The sequence below is a fragment of the Aquarana catesbeiana genome, linkage group LG04 (genome assembly GCF_042186555.1).
Source record: "Aquarana catesbeiana isolate 2022-GZ linkage group LG04, ASM4218655v1, whole genome shotgun sequence".
NCBI classification, from domain to species: domain Eukaryota; kingdom Metazoa; phylum Chordata; class Amphibia; order Anura; family Ranidae; genus Aquarana; species Aquarana catesbeiana.
This window is the reverse complement of record NC_133327.1, coordinates 265,644,449-265,664,760: the sequence shown is the minus strand read 5'-3', so window position 1 is coordinate 265,664,760 and position 20,312 is coordinate 265,644,449.

Below are 20,312 nucleotides of genomic sequence, written 5' to 3'. Positions count from 1 at the left end.
ACAAAAACATATATAAAACCGAAATGTAGTGTAGAGGAGGTAAACATGACCCAGCTGACAGTCAGTATACTTGCGGACAGGAGGCAACATGGGAATCCATACTTAAAGCAGGTCGTATCTCAATCCTGAGGTTCACCCCAGTTGGGGGGATGGTAGAGCCACGCTTACGATCCACCTTTTGCCACTGTGGTTCCGAGTTAGGCAGGGAAGGGATGGTATCTTGCCATCCTTGGAGCTCCGGTGAAGAAATGTTAAGGTCCATACAAAACATCTCCAAATCTTCCGGGAAGCAGAGAATTGCCATCTTCCCATCTCTGGTTGCAATAAGCGCTGCTGGGAAACCCGACCTGTAGTTGATGGAGGCCACTCTTGGCTTTTCTGTCAGGGGCCACAGAGCCCTACGACGATCCAGAGTTTCCCTGGCTAGATCCGGGAAGAAGGAGAGAGTTGTACCATCAAAGTCCAATGAGGATTTTTCTCTGGCTTTCCGCATTATGCGCTCCTTCTCCTCATACTAGTGGACCCCTCGGATGACATCTCTTGGGGTGTCCGAAGACAGATTGAGGGGGGGCAAGGCCCTATGCACCCTGTCTATTTTCATGGGGAGGTCGGCCGTGTGGCCCAGAAAGCCATTAAAGATACCTTGGATGGACGGGAGAAGGTCAGCATCGCCGGTCGCTTCGGGTAGGCCACTGATACGTATATTGTTCCGCCTGTTACGTTTTTCCTGATCCTCGATTTTGTACAGGGCCATCCTGTGCGCAATAGTAAGGCTGCGGGTGGTGGATTGCAGACCTCTAATGGCGGCTGTGTGATGGTCCAGGTGTTACTCTGTCTCCTCCACTCGCACCAATACCTGTGACAGATCCGCCCTGACTGCAGAGAGCTCCTTCCTAATAGAGCGTAACAAACTCAGGAACATGGATGCCAGCTCAGATTTAGTGGGGAGGTCGCCAACCAGCGCTGCTACCTCCGAGTGTCTAGACGCGCTGCTCTCTCCCTCCGAGCCGACTGATGAGGATGGAGAGCAGTGCCTGTGACGAGGGGCAGGGCTTGCGCCGAGGCCCGCTCCACATGGCGAGCAGCCTAGGCTGTCCACATCCCGCAAGTCCTTGGATTCCGCGGCCAGGAATCTTTTTATAGAGCCCGATGTGGTTCCCCTTTTGGGCAGAGACTTACTTGCCCTCTTCCAAATGATATGTGGGGTGACAGCAGCGGCGAGATGCCTGTAATGTCAGTGTAAACTGGTGTCAGCGCTGGAACCTCCGAGAGACACGTCCTCACTGCTGCATACCGAAACCACGCCCCCCGTTATTTTTTACTATATGTGAAAGATAAGTTAATATTAAGATTATTATCATTAGGGGCATTCATAAAATTCTCTAAGGATCCTAAATTAAAAATTTCAATTAAAGAATTTTAATAAAAATTTCCATATAAACCAAAAATCATCATTAAATCTCTGGTAAAATGTCAAACGTGTCAACTCATATCCAAAAATCATGTCCAGTTCCCACTTAACCATACATTATTTTTCCCAAGCTAGGGGCGAATTTTGCCCTCATAGCTATACCCCCTTTTTGAAAATAATATCTGCTATTGAACTAACAGTAGCTGTGAGACATGGTAAAATGTAAAAGTTATAAAATAAATTGTTTCTGAACACCTGGAATATAGCCTGCTCATTAAGATAATATTCAGCTGCTTTCGTACTATCTAATGCAATATTAGTATACAATGATGTTATATCTGCAATGACTAAAAAAGCATGACCCTCTATATTTCAATATTTAAGATTATTAAGCACTTGTTTAGAGGGTGGTGAAGCCTCCATTAACTACTTCAGCCCCGGAAGGTTTTACCCCCTTAATGACCAGGCCATTTTTGCGATACGGCACTGCGTTACTTTAACTGACAATTGCGCGGTAGTGCAGTACTGTACCCAAATAAAATCAATGTCCTTGTTTTCCCACAAATAGAGCTTTCTTTTGGTGGTATTTGATCAGCTCTGCGGTTTTTATTTTTTGCACTATAAACAAAAAAATAGCGACAATTTTGAAAAAAAAACAATATTTTTTACTTTCTGCTATAAAACACATCCAATAAAAAAATGTAAAAAAATCGAATTTCTTTATGAATTTAGGCCAATATGTATTTTGCTACATATTTTTGGTAAACAAAATCCCAATAGGTGTATATTGATTGGTTTGCGTAAACAATGAGATATTTTTATGGCATTTTTATTTATTTTTTTTTACTAGTAAATGTTGGCGATCAGTGATTTTTAGGCCTCATGCACACTGGACATTAAAATAACGTTATAAAAATGTCAGTGGCTTTGCAGTTAGTTTTTCAATGTTTTTTCAATAGCGGTTTTTAGTGTTTTTTCAGCGTATTTCTGCATTAGCGTTTTTTTTTTTTCAATGAATCAAAAACGTCAAAATACACTGATGAGCCACGTTTTTGAGCGTTTATCTGCGTTTATCAGAGTTTTTTATGTTAGAGCATTTTCACAACTGAAAACAGCTGAAAACTCCTCTCAGAACCCACTAGTTTTGGGTTTTTTTAAAGTCAAAAAATGACCCAGCCAAAAACTGCTGATAACAGCCTATGTGTGCATGGACACATAGGATAGCATGATGGGGAGTTTATTGACTGTAGAAAAAAACGTCTAAAGCCAAAAACAGCTGCTGTAGAAATGTCCAAAAGCGTCCAGTGTGCATGAGGCCTTAGGGGGGACTGCGACATTGCAGCAGACAAATCGGACACCTACAGTAACTGACACTTTTGACACTTTTTTGGATACCAGTGACATTATTACAGTGATCAGTGCTAAAAATATGCACTGTTACATTGTTACATTGCTCATTTTAAAGGCTTATATGCAAGTTATTGCCCTAAAAAATGTATGGGGACCCGGGTACTGCCCCAGAGGACATGTATCAATGCAAAAAAAAGTTTTTAAAACAATCGTTTTTTCAGGAGCAGTGATTTTAAGAATGCTTAAAGTGAAACAATAAAAATTAAATATGCCTTTAAATATTGTGCCTGGGGGTCCAATTAGTCTGCCTGTAAAGTGGTGCATCTGTCTGATGTGTTTTACAGTCCTGCAGCAAAATTAAACTTCTAAAGGAAAAAATGCCATTTAAAATTGCTTGATGTTGTAATGTATTGCCAGATCCCGGCAATATAGATACAAATCAAGGAGAAAAACAGCGTGGGTCCCCCCAAAATCCATACCAGGCTCTTAGGGTCTAGTATGGATTTTAAGATCAACTCCACGCCAAAATTTTTAAAAAATTGGCGTGGGGTCCCCCCCAAAATCCATACCAGACCCTTATCTGAGCGTGCAGCCTGGAGGACAGGAGGGTGAGGCGAGCGAGTGCCCCCCCCTCCTGAACCATACCAGGCCATATGCCCTCAACTTGGGGGGGTGCTTTGTGGATGCCCAAAGCACCTTCTCCCCATGTTGATGGGGACAAGAGCCTCATCCCCACAACCCTTACCTGGTGGCTGTGGGAGCTGAGGGTGGGGAACTTATTGGAATATGGAAGCCCCCTTTAACAAGGGGGCCCCCAGATCCCGGCTCTCCCCCCTATGTGAATGGGGTACATTGTACCCCTACCCATTCACCAAAAAAAAGTGTCAAAAAAGTAAAAAACGCAAAAAAACAGTTTTGTGACAGCTGTTATAGAGGCAAGGGCGGGGCCACCCGTTTATTGACTGTAGAAAAAAAATGTCTGAAGCCAAAAACAGCTGCTGTAGAAACGTCCAAAAGCCTCCAGTGTGCATGGGGCCTTAGGAGGGACTGCAACATTGCAGCAGACAAATCGGACACCTACAGTAACTGACACTTTTGACACTTTTTTGGATGCCAGTGACATTATTACAGTGATCATTGCTAAAAATATGCACTGTTACATTGTTACATTGCTCATTTTAAAGGCTTATATGCAAGTTATTGCCCTAAAAAATGTATGGGGGCCCAGGTACTGCCCCAGAGGACATGTATCAATGCAAAAAACATTTTTAAAACAAGCTTTTTTTCAGGAGCAGTGATTTTAAGAATGCTTAATGTGAAACAATAAAAATGAAATATTCCTTTAAATATCGTGCCTGGGGGGGTCCAATTAGTCTGCCTGTAAAGTGGTGCATCTGTCTGATGTGTTTTACAGTCCTGCAGCAAAATTCAATTTCTAAAGGAAAAGATGCCATTTAAAATTGCTTGATGCTGTAATGTATTGCCAGCTCCCGGCAATATAGATAAAAATCAAGGAAAAAAACAGCGTGGGGTCCCCCCAAAATCCATACCAGGCCCTTAGGGTCTGGTATGGATTTTAAGGTGAACTCCACACCAAAATTTAAAAAAAATTGGCGTGGGGTTCCCCCCAAAATCCGTACCAGACCCTTATCTGAGCATGCAGCCTAGAGGACAGGATAAGGGGGAGGGAGGCGAGCGAACGCCCCCCACCCCCTGAACCATATCAGGCCATATGCCCTCAACTTGGGGGGTGCTTTGCGGACCACCCGCTGATGTAACCAGATGTCCCCATCCCCTTTGATGGCACATGATGTCAGAAGGGGCGGGGTCATGCGGTTATGTCACCGAGTGGCCCCGCCCTTGCATTATATAACAGCTGTCACAGTGAAAAGACAGCAGTTGGCGGGATGCCTCCCATTAAGGTTTAGCTTTTTTTTTCTATTTTTTGGGTCTGTCGGGCGGCGTGATTGAAGATGGATAGACATCATGGGACACTGTTATTTTTTTAATAAAGGTATTGTCAAAAACTGTCTTTTGTAGTTTTTTTATTTTTTGACAATTTTTTTGGTGAATGGGTAGGAGTACAATGTACCCCATGGTCATTCACATGACGTGGCAGGATCTGGGGGCCCCCTTGTCAGATTCTGATAAGCCCCCCGCCCACAGACCCCCACAACCACCGGGAAAGGGTTGTGGGGACGAGGCCATTGTCCCCATCCACATGGGGACCCCCTCCTCAACGACACCTCCCCTTCGGAGGACCACCAGGCTTAATGGGAAAATGTCTATGGAAATCACAGAGGAGGACAGGGGCATGTACGTCCGAGGATGAGACCCAAGAGCGTTCCTCCGGACCGTACCCTTTCCAATGCACCAGTTACTGTATGCGCCTACGGATCTACAGGAGTCAGCAATGGACTGTACTTCATACTCTTCGTGGTTCTCAACCTGTACAGGGTGAGGACGTGGCACCGAGGTGGTAAAGCGGTTGCAGACCAAAGGTTTTAATAAGTAGACATGAAATACATTTGAGATACGCATATTAGAAGGACAGTCTAATGTGTAAGCCACTGGGTTAAGCCTGCAAAGAATACGGAAAAGCCCAATAAACCGAGGTGCGAACTTCAGAGAGGGAACACGAAGTCAGAGGTTGTGAGATGACAGCCAGACCCTGTCCCCAACCTGGTAGGAAGGCGCAGGCAGGCATATGCGGTCAGCATGGAGCATGGAGTCTGTGCCCAAGTGGAACAAAGACCACGGAGATGCTCCTCTAATGCAGGAATACTCTGCGGAACAAATGAGTCAGGCAACATGGAAGGTTGAAAACCATAGTTCGCCATAAACGGGGACAATCGGGAAGCAGAATTCAAGGCACTATTGTGAGCAAACTCCGCCCACGGTAAGAGGTCTGACCAGTTGTCTGACCAACTGGTCAGAAATATAGCAACGTAGGAATTGCTCCAGGGACTGATTGGCTCATTCTGCAGCCCCATTAGACTGCGGGTGATACGCAGAGGAGGAAGCAAGCTGAATTCCCAGCTGTGCAAAAAAGGCTCACCAGAACCGGAACACAAACTGACTACTCCTGTCTGAGACAATCATCTTGGGTAGCCCATGTAAGCGAAAGATCTCCCAAGCAAAAATGGAACCCAGTTCCTTAGAAGTGAGCAACTTCTTAAGTGGAATACAATGAGACATTTTTGAGAACCGGTCAACTACCATAAGGATAACTGTGTTACCCTGGGACTTGGATAACTCCACAATGAAATCCATAGACAGGTGGGTCCAGGGCCTCTCTCCATTGGTTATGTGTTGTAGGAGGCCCGCTGGAAGGTGCCGTGGAGTTTACTCTGAGCACACATGGAACAGGCAGCTACAAAGGCGATTACATCAGCACGTAGACTGGGCCACCAGAATTGTTGGGAAATGGCCCAAAAGAGTTGATTCTTCCCATGGTGGCCAGCAGCCTGGGGAGAATGGCAAGTCTGGAGCATGGCAGTACAGAGATTCTCTGGGACAAAGCAGTGGTCACAAGGTTTCTCAGGAGGAGCATGGACCTGAGCAGCAAGAATTTTGTCACCCAAAGGAGAAGTGATACTGGTGCGAACCGTAGCCAGAATACGATCAGGAGGAATCACAGGAACCGACTCCTTCTTGGAAGTGGAGGAAAATTGTCGTAACAAAGCGTCAGCCCTTACATTCTTAGTACCGGGTAAGAACGAGACAATGTAATTGAAACTTGACAAGAAAAGAGCCCATCGCGCCCTTCTGGGAGAGAGACGTTAGCCTCAGACAAGAATGTGAGATTATTATGGTCAGTAAGAATGAGAAGCGGCACAGTGGTACCTTTGAGGAGATGTCTTCTTTCTTTCAGGGCTAAAATGATCGCTAACAGCTCTCTGTCACCAATCTCGTAATTGCACTTCGCAGGTGACAATTTCTTGGAAAAGTAGCCACAAGGATGCATAGCGCTCTCAGAGGTAGAACGTTGAGACAGAAGGGCACCAACTCCAGTCTCAGAAGCATCTACCTCAAGGATAAAAGGTAACATAGGATCAGGATGTGCCAACACAGGAGCAGAAACAAAGGCAGCCTTGAGACTCTCAAAGGCCTTAATGGACTCCGGAGACCAACTCTGTGGGTTACTGTCCTTTCTGGTCATATCAGTCAGGGGCTTGACCAGAGACGAGAAGTTATGTATAAACTTCTGATAATAGTTGGCAAAGCCAAGAAAACGCTGCAGAGGACTTAAACCCATGGGTCAGGGCCACTGTAGGACTGCTGAAAGTTTCTCTGGGTCCATCAAAAAACCAGCAGTGGAAATTACATAACCCAGGAATTGAACCTGTTCACGATGGAATTCGCACTTCTCCAATTTACAATAGAGGTTGTTCTCTCTTAGTTTCTGAAGCACACGGCAGACATTTGTGTGGTGGCTCTCCAGGGACTTGGAAAATATGAGGATATCGTCAAGATAAACCACCACACATAACAGCAACAAATCTCGGAGGACATTGTTAATAAATTCCTGAAAAACTGCCGGAGCGTTACAAAGGCTAAAAGGCATTACGAGGTACTTATAATGGCCTGTTCTAGTATTAAACACAGTTTTCCACTCGTCGCCCTCTTTAATCCTCACAGGATTATATGCCTCTCTCAAATTAAGCTTTGTGAAAACTGTTGCTCCCTTGAGGCGGTCAAGTAATTCCGTAATCAACTGAATCGGATAGGCATTCTTAATCGTGAAATGATTGAGACACCTATAATCAATAGTCAGACCACTCTTCTTCTTCACAAAGAAAGAACCAGCACCAGCAGGAGATGAGGATTTGTGGATGAAACCTCGAGAAAGTGCGTCTGCAACATACTCCTCCATGGCCTTATCCTCCAAGACCGACAAAGGGTAAACCCAGCCAGGAGGGGGTATGGCACCAGGTTGAAGGTCAATTGTGCAATCATACGACCGGTGTGGAGACAAACTACTGGCTTGACCTTTGTCAAAAATATTGCTAAAATCGCGGTACTCCTCCGGCAGGGAGGAGAGTGAAGAGGTGCACAAGACCTTGTCTACCTTCTGTAAGCATGTCTTACTGCATTGTGGTGACCAGGAGAGAACCTCAGCATGGAGCCAATCAAAAGAGAGGTTGTGCCTCTGTAACCAAGGATAACCAATAACCAGCGGAAACTTAGGTGAGGAAATAACTTGGAATTGGATTATCTCATGGTGAAGAGCCCCTACGGCCATGGACAATGGAACAGTCTCATGAGTCACATGGGAAGGCTGTAGAGGTCTCCCATCAAGAGCCTCAATGGCAAGTGGAGTCTCACGCAGCTGCAGCAGAATCGAGTGCTTTGATACAAAGGCAGCATCAATGAACAGGCCTGCAGCCCCAGAGTTGATTAGAGCCTGTATCTTGATGGATGACTCAGCCCAAGAACGGGTAACCGAAACCAGGGGCTTATCCTTCTGGATAACTGGGGACGAAAAAACAATGCCACCTAAGGTCTGTCCGTGTCAGGACCTCAAGGTTCGGGCTATCCCTGGATGGGTAGGACAAGACTTCAAAAAGTGACCTGCCTGGCCACAATAAAGACAGAATCTCTCCCTCCTCCTAAGCGTTCTCTCATCCGCAGAGAGAGACGCGTGAAGCCCAAGTGCATGGGTTCCCCTTCACTGACTGGCTTGGTACCAGGAGGTATGGGAGGTGATAGAGGCGAGGGTGGGACTGAAAAGCTCGGAGACAAATGTACATTAGGCTTCCGCAAGCGCTCCTTAAAAGAGAGTCTTTCTCTGAGTCTGGAGTCAATGAGGATGGCAAACGTGATCAACTCCTCCAGCTTAGTGGGTATATCTCGGGCTGCTATCTCATCCTTGATAGTATCCGAGAGACCATGAGAAAAAGCAGCAATGAGGGCCTCATTGTTCCAAGCAACCTCTGCTGCCAGAGTACGGAATTCAATGGCGTAATCGGCAACAGTGCTCGTACTCTCTTTGATGGACATGAGGCACTTGGCAGCAAAAGCGGAGCATGCGGGAACATTAAATACCCTTTTAAAAGAAACCACAAACTCAGGGTAACTCAAGACAACAGGCTTTTGTATCTCCCATAGAGGTATTGCCCAGGCCATGGCTCTCTCAAAAAGCAAAGATATCACAAAACCTACTTTGCCGCTGTCTGTGGGAAATGCCTGGGGCAGCTTCTCAAAGTATATTTCAACCTGGTTGAGAAACCCTCTGCATTGGACTGGATAGCCCCCAAAAGGGGAAGCAGACATACCTCTTATAGGGGTAATACTCGAGGCGGGTGCCTGCACAGAGACTGGAGCAGCAGCAGGGATGGCCTGCAACACAGGTTGTACCGGAGCAGCCCAGAGTGCGGGATTCCAGGTGAGCCGTGCGACTCAGGAGCGTTTGTAACACCATGGCAAACTGATCCATGCGGTGATCCTGCTCATCTAATCTGGGAAAAATATTATCCAGTGGATTGACTGAATTTTCTGAATTCATGGCCTTCACCTATTGTCAGAAACCATGAATCAGACCGAGACAGAAGTACAGTTAAATCACACTTGTTTAATAATAAAAATAAATAGAACAAACGTAGTCAAAACTAGACATGTGCATTCGTTTTCGTCCGAATGCATTTTCGTTCGAATTTCGGGTATTTTCGTTATCGTTTTTATAAACGATAATGAACATGCAGAATCCGAAAACCGAAAGATCCGACATAAACAAATGCTTTATTTTCATTTTTGTTGCGACAACTGTTCGATATAGATAGGAGATTCGACATGACGCTGACAATAGCGATCTGTGTCCATCGAACCTGTGGTCGAATGTGCCTAACCTTAGCTCTATTAGTCCAAGATTATTCTACATAGAGAGAAAAGATTCGACATAGAGAGAAAAGATTCAAAATGATAGAGACAATAGCAAAAAAGGGTTGAATGTGCCTAACTCTATTAGTCCAAGATTATTCGACATAGAGAGAAAAGATTTGACATAATGATTCGCCGAAGCAGTCGCCGCGAGCGGACATTTATGGTCAAATGCTCCGCCCATAGGCTATAGAAGAATTCTAATGTTGGTTGACTAGTAATAATAATTAATAAATATAATTATTACTAGTGTCATACAACATTCGAATTCTACTATAGCTTGTAGGCTGAACATTCGACTGGAAATGTACGATTGCGGCGTCGTACAGTTTAGCTGCTCCGTCAAATCTTCTTAGAACATTCGACAGACACCATAAGCCTTCAATGACAGATTCGACCTTAATTATTTTGGATTTTCGGACGAATGCATTTTTTAACGTAACAAAATAAATACAAACAAATTTCAGGAGTAACTAAATAAATGTATTTTTCAAATGAAAACGAAATTCCAAAACGAAAAATTTCAGTGTGCACATGTCTAGTCAAAACATAGCCAAAGTTTGGTAACCGGAACGGATAGTCAGACAAGCCAGAAAGTCAGGAAGCCAGAGAGCAACGTAGTGGAACAGCAAGCAAGATCTGGAGCCAGAAGCAAGTCTTTAACAGGAACACAGGAGAATGCAGGAGATCTCTGTGATGTTGAACAAGGCGAAGGCAGAGATCATCTGGGCTTGACGGCCTAAGTAAACAGGACTGACGAGCAGGATATTAACAGGTGAGTCACTGTGGAGAGATAGGAGCTGGCAATTAGCTGACAGCTGAGCGGCCAGCTCAGAGGAAGGAAGGGCTGGGCCCAGCCTTGACATCTGGTTCTCTCTAAGGTACATATAATACATTTTTTACATGGGTAAAAAAAAAAATAATTCTGAAAAAATATTGTCTTAGAGGGAGGATCAATTGCATTTGGTGCAATTTTATCCTTCAATTAGGGCCTCTTCTAAAAATCACTTCTGGGTTATAAGGAGGAAAATTGTTCAAAACAGGATCACATTTAAGATTGCCCCAGTGTCTTTTTAATAAACTGCCTGATTTGATAATACAGTATAGAGAAATTAGTAATAAAAGTACACACTAAACCAGATTTGGTGTCTGGAATTTTAGGTCTCAGGACCTCAGGTCTCGTTTCTTTAACATAATCTTCTTTCTTAACAAAAGAACAGACATTTGCACACAGACCCTGCAACCACTGTCTAGGGTTGTTGGGAAGAGGCCCTTCTCCCTATCAACAAAGCACCCCCATGTTAAGGGCATGTGGCCTGGTATGGTTCAGGAGAGGGGGTGGTGCTCGCTCGTCCCCACCTTTCCTAGCCTGCTGGGCTGCATGCTCAGGTAATAATCTGGTATGGATTTTGGGGGGGACCCCACAACAGTTTTTTTTGGCATGGAGTTCCCCTTAAATTTCATTCCAGTCCTAAAGGCCTGGTATGGATTTTGGGGTGAACTTGTGCTTGTTTTTTTTTTGGCGTGGGGTCCCCTTTAAAATCCATATCAGTCCCGAAGGGCCTGGTATGGATTGGGAGGGGACCCCCACGTTATTTTGTTAAAAGCTTTTGTAATAACCAGCTCTTTGTAATGCCGGTTCTTTTGATTACATTCTACTGTCAGCGGGGAACCCCACTGACAGCAGATGAGCCATAGTTGTTAAGGATGCAGCGGTCGCCCACTCTTCAACAATAAGCTATTCATAAATCAATTTGGATCATTCATTAGTTCGAATGCTTCAAACATCCAAATGAAATTAATGAATTTCATTGTTTTGTTATAATTTATTTTGGATTAGTTGAAATTCATTACTATTGTTATTCAGATATTCACATACATCCAAATCTCCAAAAAACTAAAATTTTATATACGAATTTCCATTCATAATGAAACAAACTGCACAATTGCACATCCCTACAAAACAATGCTTCCTCCATTGTCAGCAGGCCTGATGACTAATGGGGCGTACACACGGTCGGACTTTTCACATGCAAAAGTCCGACGGACGCCGCCGGACCAAATCCGGCGGACAATCCGACCGTGTGTGGTCTCCATCGGACTTCCGACGGACCGTTTCGGCCGGAAATCTGACGTACTTTAGATTTGAAACTTGCTTCAAATCTTACGTCGTAACTCCGCCAGACTCAGTTCCTGACGGAAAGCCCGTTCGTCTATATGCTGGTCCGACGGACCAGATACGACGGAGGAGCAGATTACTGCATCTCGCGCTCGCTGCAATAGGAAAAACAAATTTCCATTGCGGCGAGCGCGGGGGGCATCCCAGGCCCTTAGGTCTGGTATGGAACTTTAAGGGGAGCCCCCTACACCGAAAGACCGGCGTGGGGGTCCCCCCAAAATCCATACCAGACCCCGATCCGAGCACGCAGCCCGGCTGGTCAGGAAAGGGGGGTGGGGACGAGCGAGCGCCCCCCCCTCCTGAACCGTACCAGGCCGCATGCCCTCAACATGGGGGGTGCTTTGGGGGAGGGAGCACCTTGCGGTGCCTCCCCACCACAAAGCACCTTGTCCCCATGTTGATGAGGACAAGGGCCTCTTCCCGACAACCCTGGCCGTTGGTTGTCGGGGTCTGCGGGCGGGGGGCTTATCGGAATCCGGGAGCCCCCTATAATAAGAGGGCCCCCAGATCCCGGCCCCCCCACCCTATGTGAATGAGTATGGGGTACATGGTACCCTTACCCATTCACCTAGGGAAAAAGTGTAAATAATAAAACACAACACAGGTTTATAAAATATTTTATTAAACAGCTCCGGGGGGGATCTTGCTCCGGCTTCGGGGGTCCCTCCGGTTCCTCTTCTCCCGGCGTCCGGTTGGTTCTTCGGCCGGCCCCTCCGCTGTCTTCAGGTAGCTCTATTGCCAGCGGAGGTCCGGGCTTCTGGGCTTCTGGGCTTCTCTTCCCAAGATGTTGACACGACGCTCTCTCCGGCTGGACTGGTCTCTGAGGGCTCCATTGTGACCTATATAGGCGGAGACCCCGCCCCCATATGATGTCACAGTCCCTGGGCGTGACGTTTTAGGGGGCATGGTCGACCACGCCCCCTAAAACGTCACAGTCCCAGCATGCCCAGGGACTGTGACATCATATGGGGGCGGGGTCTCCGCCTATATAAGTCACAATGGAGCCCTCAGAGACCAGTCCAGCCGGAGAGAGCGTCGTGTCAACATCTTGGGAAGAGAAGCCCAGAAGCCCAGAAGCCCAGACCTCCGCTGGCAATAGAGCTACCTGAAGACAGCAGAGGGGCCGGCCGAAGAACCAACCGGACGCCGGGAGAAGAGGAGCCGGAGGGACCCCCGAAGCCGGAGCAAGATCCCCCCCCGGAGCTGTTTAATAAAATATTTTAAAAACCTGTGTTGTGTTTTATTATTTACACTTTTTCCCTAGGTGAATGGGTAGGGGTACCATGTACCCCATACTCATTCACATAGGGTGGGGGGGCCGGGATCTGGGGGCCCTCTTATTATAGGGGGCTCCCGGATTCCGATAAGCCCCCCGCCCGCAGACCCCGACAACCAACGGCCAGGGTTGTCGGGAAGAGGCCCTTGTCCTCATCAACATGGGGACAAGGTGCTTTGTGGTGGGGGGGCACCGCAAGGCGCCCCCTCCCCCAAAGCACCCCCCATGTTGAGGGCATGTGGCCTGGTATGGTTCAGGAGGGGAGGGGGGCGCTCGCTCGTCCCCACCCCCTTTCCTGACCAGCCGGGCTGCGTGCTCGGATCGGGGTCTGGTATGGATTTTGGGGGGACCCCACGCCGTTTTTTCGGCGTAGGGGGTTCCCCTTAAAGTTCCATACCAGACCTAAGGGCCTGGGATGCCTTCGACGGGGCTCGTAAGGTTTCAATCTCGCCAAAAAAAGCGGCGAGATTGAATTCCTTTTCTAGTCCCGTCGTACCTGAGTCAGGTTCAAAATGAACGGACTTGTCCGTGTATGGGAAAGTCCGTTCATTCTGAAAGTCCGGCGGAAGTCCGTCGGGAAGACCGGATTCCGGAAAGTCCGGCCGTGTGTAGGCAAGTCTGGCCGTTCAGAAAGTCCGGCGGTAGTCCGCCGGAAGTCTGGCGGCAAGTACGTCGGACCTAGCTTTCCAGAAAGTCCGACCGTGTGTACGCCCCATTAATCCCTCCTTTGCAACAAACTTTTTATAAATAACATTTCCTATCTTCATAGGATTTCTTTATTCTCAAAGTGTATAAATAAATTATTTTGGATGTTTTATTCAGTATCAGTAGATCAGCTAATCTGCATAAACAATAACTAATATTCAAACATATATGACAATGGCAACTATAGAAATGATTTGCTTAGCAGAACTGCTATTTAATTATACTTCGGGTGCTACAGGATCTTCTTAAATTAGTAGTACAACTGGACCTGTCATGTTAGCTCTGTGGAGTAGCTCTTTAGGAAATGCCAGCAGTACTGACAAAACCTTCTTTCCAACTAAACCCTCAGGAATTTTAAGAAGTTACAATGACACTTACATAATTAGTTCTCATGTATTCTTTAGCTGTGCTTGTGTAATATAAAGCATGTTTATTTCTACAGGTTCTCCAGTTTCAAATATTTCCGAGGGACCAGTTCTAACAACTAACAGCAACACACCCTTCAATATTTCTCTTCTAACTGGAGACCCAGGTATCTTAAGAATAACCAGAATTTAGTAAAATGTCAATAGCTTAATGTTTAATAAGTTAAAGCGTATAATTCCAAACCTTTTTTTTAAAGAGTATTTAAACCCAATATTTCATATTCCTGATATGTGCCTGCTGTACCATGTACTTGTATGAAAAAGTATCATGTTCCCTTTGTATTGCTTCCTTTGCGTGAAATCCCTGGTGTTCCTGTCAGTCCATCTGCTTTCCTGTGAAAAACTAATGCTGGGAGCGCAGCCTGCTCTTCTCTAGTGATCAGACTTGTCCTGAGCCCCCCCCTCCCCGCATAGCCATTCACAGTCAGTTCAGTTTCCTGGTGTTTCTCCTCCCCCCAGCACTTACTGCATGCAGCTGGAAACAGAGCGAATGTGATCATTTAAAAAAAAAAGGGGAAAAAGTGTTTATAATGTTTTATATCTATACACTAGTGTTTTACCTTTCAAGTATTTTAATACTTATTTTCTCCTTTCAGGAGAAACGGTGTTTACAATAAACCAGTGTGCATGAGGCCCACCTCTTCATCAGCTATCCATTCCAATTCCTCTGTTTATTAAGTTTTTTTTTCATTATAATTACAAATCATAACACTCACACAAGATAAAAAAAGAAATACACTCAAAAGCAATTTACACATATCAAACAAAAAACAAAAACAAAAAAAACAACCCCCCCTCCATGGGCCCCACATATCAATCCTGTTACAAACACCAATATATATATATATATATATATATATATATATATATATATATATATATCATTTTACCTATGTTTATATTTTATAACTTAATCCCCTGTATACTCATTCTCTTTATCCTTGCACCCCCTCTCAACCTCTCCCATTTTTTTACTCTACTTTATAGTTAGACACCTTTTTGTTAATGCTACTATATACTTTTTATACTTATTTCCTATTTTCTCTTAGATCTCTTCTTTATTTATGCTTTTCTTTCCCTTTCCTTCAGCTATCCATTCCAACTACGGTAGCAGGTGGTGTGGTGCACAATCCAGAACATCACATCCCCCCCCCTCTTTTTTTGTACAAACTTTATTTGCATGTCTGTATTTTATCACAGCTCGCTACGGTGCAGCCCCGGGCTGTGTTGCAGTGTAAATAGGATACACACAAAACAATTGTTTTCTGTTTGTCCTAGCAGTGACCAGCAATTGGTGGTGTGGTAAACTACCTGTCACCACACATAGTGTGAATTAGCCCTTAGACCAGGGATCCTCAAACTACAGCTCTCCAGCTGTTACAGAACTACACATCCCATGAGGCATTGTAAAACTCTGACATTCACAGACATGACTAGGCATGATGGGAATTGTAGTTCCTGAACACCTGGAGGGCCGCAGTTTGAAGACCCCTGCCTTAGACAGTTTTCACCAGAACAGGTTTCCCTATTGAAAGATTTTTACTATCCTCCTGTTCCTGTGACAACTCAAAATTTTGTATGTCCTCTCCATTTCTATAACAGGTATGGGGACACAGACAGCAATAAAACCAAACAGGGGTTTTGACCCTTTCCAATCCTAACCAAAGCTAAAAAAAAGTTTTGGTCTTAAATACACTTTAAGGACCTCACATTAAAAAGTTGCAGTAACGTTTTTGGAGTCATTTTTTGGTTTAAAGTAGAACTAAAAGCAAAACAGTTTTTTTCATTTTTTCATGTAAATTTTTTTTTTCCCCATTGTCCCATTGGGAAGATTTTCCTTCACTTCTTGTCCAAAGGCCAAAACAAGAAGTGAAAGGAAATCCTTCTAAAATGAGGGAATCCGTAGTTGTCTCCAGGATCACTAGAACTAGTGACTCCACTGGATAATTTTCTCTCTATTCTTGTTCCAGAGACAACCCAAAATGTGGGATTCTCTTTTACTTTTGGTGATAACAGTAAACAGAACAAATAGAGAGGGTGAATCTACCTAACAGGAGCACAGACAACAATACCTGACAGGTATTCTAATAGTTCTCCACTCTATCCAAAACTATAAAAAATGTTTTGCCTTTAGTTAAATTTTGATTGGTTGGACACTGTTGTTTCCAGTACAGAGTTACACTTTCAAGTGAATAATTGACAGGATATAGCATGCATTTCCAAATGAAACATTGATTAAAGAATAAAATGTTAGTCCAAAAAGGTTTTTAAAATAACAGTTTGTGTAGAAAACAGTAAAGTCAACAGTAAAGTACAATAATTTATTCTCCATACAGTCCGAGAAAGTGCAGTAAAAAAGAAAAGCAAGATCTGAACTTTGTTACAAACATATCTTGAGTTGTAAAAAAGTCCATAATCTTTCTCTATATAGTGTAAAAAAACAACAACCTGTCTGCGGCAGCTTTAGGCAATGTCAAAGCAGACAGTAGACTACTTTTTAGCAGGTATTCCCTTTCATAATACTTAGACTATCATCTATATCACTTATATATTTGAATGATTCTTTTGGTAATCACCCACTTACCATGCATTTTATACTGTCACACATAGCACCAAATGTATTAACATATGGAGTACCCCAGCCAAAAGCAACCAGTGATGAGAAAAAAATAGGCAGCAGGACAAACGTTCCTTAGGTCTCCTTTATCACTGTGTTAGAGTTTCTAATGTCTGGAGCAATGATTTCATCAACAATGTTTTGTGTAGCTGGACCCATTCTGGAAGCCAAAACCAGCTCAAGAAAGCTAACTGGCAAATATTCTAAGAGGAAGAAACTTAATTCCATATTATGGTCATTGCTGTTCTCTGATCTCATGAGCAGTGAAGATTTAAGTCAAAATGCCAGTAAAGTTAATGGTACTGATGAGCCTATTGGACAGCTGGAACTTCACAACCAAACAAGTGATAAAGGTAAGATTTAGGGAAAAAAACCCATTGTGGTATAACAGACTGTAAATATTTGCTACACAATCCATGCTATAGGATTTTTTTTAATGTAATCTGCATTTAGCCATAGTTCTCTGTTACCAAAGAAAAAAAAATAATTTCCTTTTCTTGCCACTGTGGGTACAGTATACGATTTGTAGGTTTGAATTCTCAAAACTCAAATTTCCTTCTTGTGTAATTGGTTTATTGCCTTTTTCGGAAGTATGCACTCATCTTATGGTCAAATTATTGGTAAACCTCCAGGTAGAACCAGCGGAAAGAGATAATCTGCTTTACAAGGTTGAGACCCCTTCACATCTGACCAATCTGAAGCACATTTCCCGAAGCATTTGAACACTCAACATCAAGATATCTATTATATCCAATGATGCCCATTCACATATAAGCACCATGTTGCTGGAAGCTTGTTCCTCTAAGCTCAAAAAGTACACAAGCTCCTTTGGTGTAGTATAACCATTTTTGACCTCTATAGACTTCAATAGGAGTGCATAAAAAAATAAATGAAAACAGGTGCAGCATGCATTTTTTATGTAGTTTTCTCCTCTCCTGTGACTAGTAACTAGTAAAATCACTCTGCCGTAAACAGAGCCTATGTAAATTAGATTTATAAAAAATGTAATATATTTCCCCCTAAACAATTACAATTGGAAATTAAAGACTCATTAAAGACTTAAAGTGATACTAAAGTCTCCTTTTTTTTTTAGTTAAAAATAATGTTAACTACTTAAGGACCAGAAGGATTTGCTCCTTAATGACCAGGTCATTTTTTGCGATACGGCACTGAGTCGCTTTAACTGACAATTGCACAGTCGTGTGACATTGTACCCAAACAAAATTGATGTCCTTTTTTCCCACAAATAGAGCTTTCTTTTGGTGGTATTTGATCACCTCTGCGGTTTTGTTTTTTTGCACTATAAACAAAGAGCGTCAAATTTGAAAAAGAAAAAACTTTTTTTTTTACTTTTTGTTATACATATCCAAAAGAAAATATATATAAAAAAAAGTTTATTCATCAGTTTAGGCCGATATATATTCTTTTACATATTTTTGGTTAAAAAAAAAAATCGCAATAGGCATATATTGATTGGTTTGCGCAAAAGTTATCACGTCATCAAACTATGGGATAGATTTAGGGACTTTTATTTTTTTTATTGTTTTTACTACTAATGGCAGTGATCTGCGATTTTTAGTGGGACTTCGACATTGTGGCGGACAAATCTGACCCCAAATTAAACTTTTTGGGACCAGTGACATTATTACATTGATCAGTGCTATAAAAATACACTGATCAATGTAAAAATGACACTGGCAGGGAAGGGGTTAACACTATGGGGCGATCAAGGGTTAACTGTGTTCCCTCAGCGTGTTCTAACTGTGGGGGAAATGGGCTGCCAGGGACATGACAGAGATCAATGTTCCCGTTCACTGGGAACAGTAGGTCTCTGTCATGTCTCCTGTCAGAATGGGGATCCGCTTATTTACAAGGGCAGATCCCCATTCTGCCTCTGTACTAGGTGATCGTGGGTCACCGGCAGACATCGAATCTGCCCAACCCGTGGGCACGCTCCCACAGCATGCAGCGGGAGCGAGAGCGCGCCGCCGGTGGCGTGTGCCCACGCACAACTGCACCTGCGCGAGCCGCCGTACAGCTACGGCGATTCGCGCAGGAGAGCCGACCTGCCACAGTATAACAACAAGTAAGTGGTTAAACATGTTATACTTACCTGCCTGTGCAGTGGTTTTGCACAGAGCAGTCCAGATCCTCTTCTTCTCGGGTCCCTCTGCAGCGCTTCTGGCTTCTCCCTCCTGTCGAGTGCCCCTACAGCTAACAGCCTGCTATGGGGGCACCTGAGCTGAGCCACATCTCCCTGTGTCCATTCAGACATGGAGCCATGGCCTGGCCCCACCCCCTTTCTTTCCTTATTGGCTGACTGACTTTGATTGACAGCAGTGGGAGCCAAAATGCTCTATTGCATTATATGCCTTTACAACCACTTTAACATGGGCAATTGTTGCTCTTCTACATCCAGCACCCATATAAGCATTGCCCAGATATGATCAATCTATATTCCTCTCATATTTTCATTGCTCCTACATGTCTTAATTCTCCAAAGAGGCAGAACATCAAATGTCAGTTAACAATTACAGACAAAAAAAAAAAAATGGTTATGTTTTGACAGATTAGGTTGTTGTTTTTGAAGCCTGTACGTGTATATACAGTATAGAACTGTGACAGTCGGTTCTACTTTTACATTTTTTACATGCTGGACTTTTTGCACCATTGACAACTACATTTATACACTTAGTGACCACTTTATTGTTACCAAGCAATGTTCAATTGCTTGGTAACACAAATGGCTAATCAGCCAATCACATGGCAGCAACTAAATGCATTTAGGCACCTAGATGTGGTGAAGATGACTTGCTAAAGTTCAAGAAAGGGGATGGTTGTTGGTGCCAGACAGGCTGGTCTGAGTATTTCAAAAACTGCTGATCTACTGGGATTTTTACGCACAACCATCTCTAGGGTTTACAGAGAATGGCCCCAAAAAGAGAAAATATCCAGTGAGCGGCAGTTGTGTGGATGAAAATGCCTTGTTGATGTCAGAGGTCAGAGGAAAATGAACAGACTGGTTCACAATGGTAGAAAAGGAACAGTAACTCAAATAACCACTTGTTACAACCAAGGTATGCAGAATACCATCTCTTAATGCACAACACATCGAACCTTGAAGAAAATGGGCTACAGCAGCAGAAGACCACACCGGGTTCTACTACTGTCGGCTAAGAACAGGAAACTGAGGCTACAATTCGCACAGGCTCACCAAAATTGGGCAAAAGAAGATTGGAAAAATGTTGCCTGTCTGATGTGTCTCAATTTCAGCTGCGACATTCAAATGGTAGGGTCAGAATTTGGTGCAAACAACATGAAAGCATGGATCCATCCTGCCTTGTATCAATGGTTCAGGTTGTTGGTGGTGGTGTAATGGTGTGGGGGTTATTTTCTTGGCACACTTTGGGCGCTTTAGTACCAATCCAGCATTGTTTAAACACCATGGCCTACCAGTATTGTTGCTGACC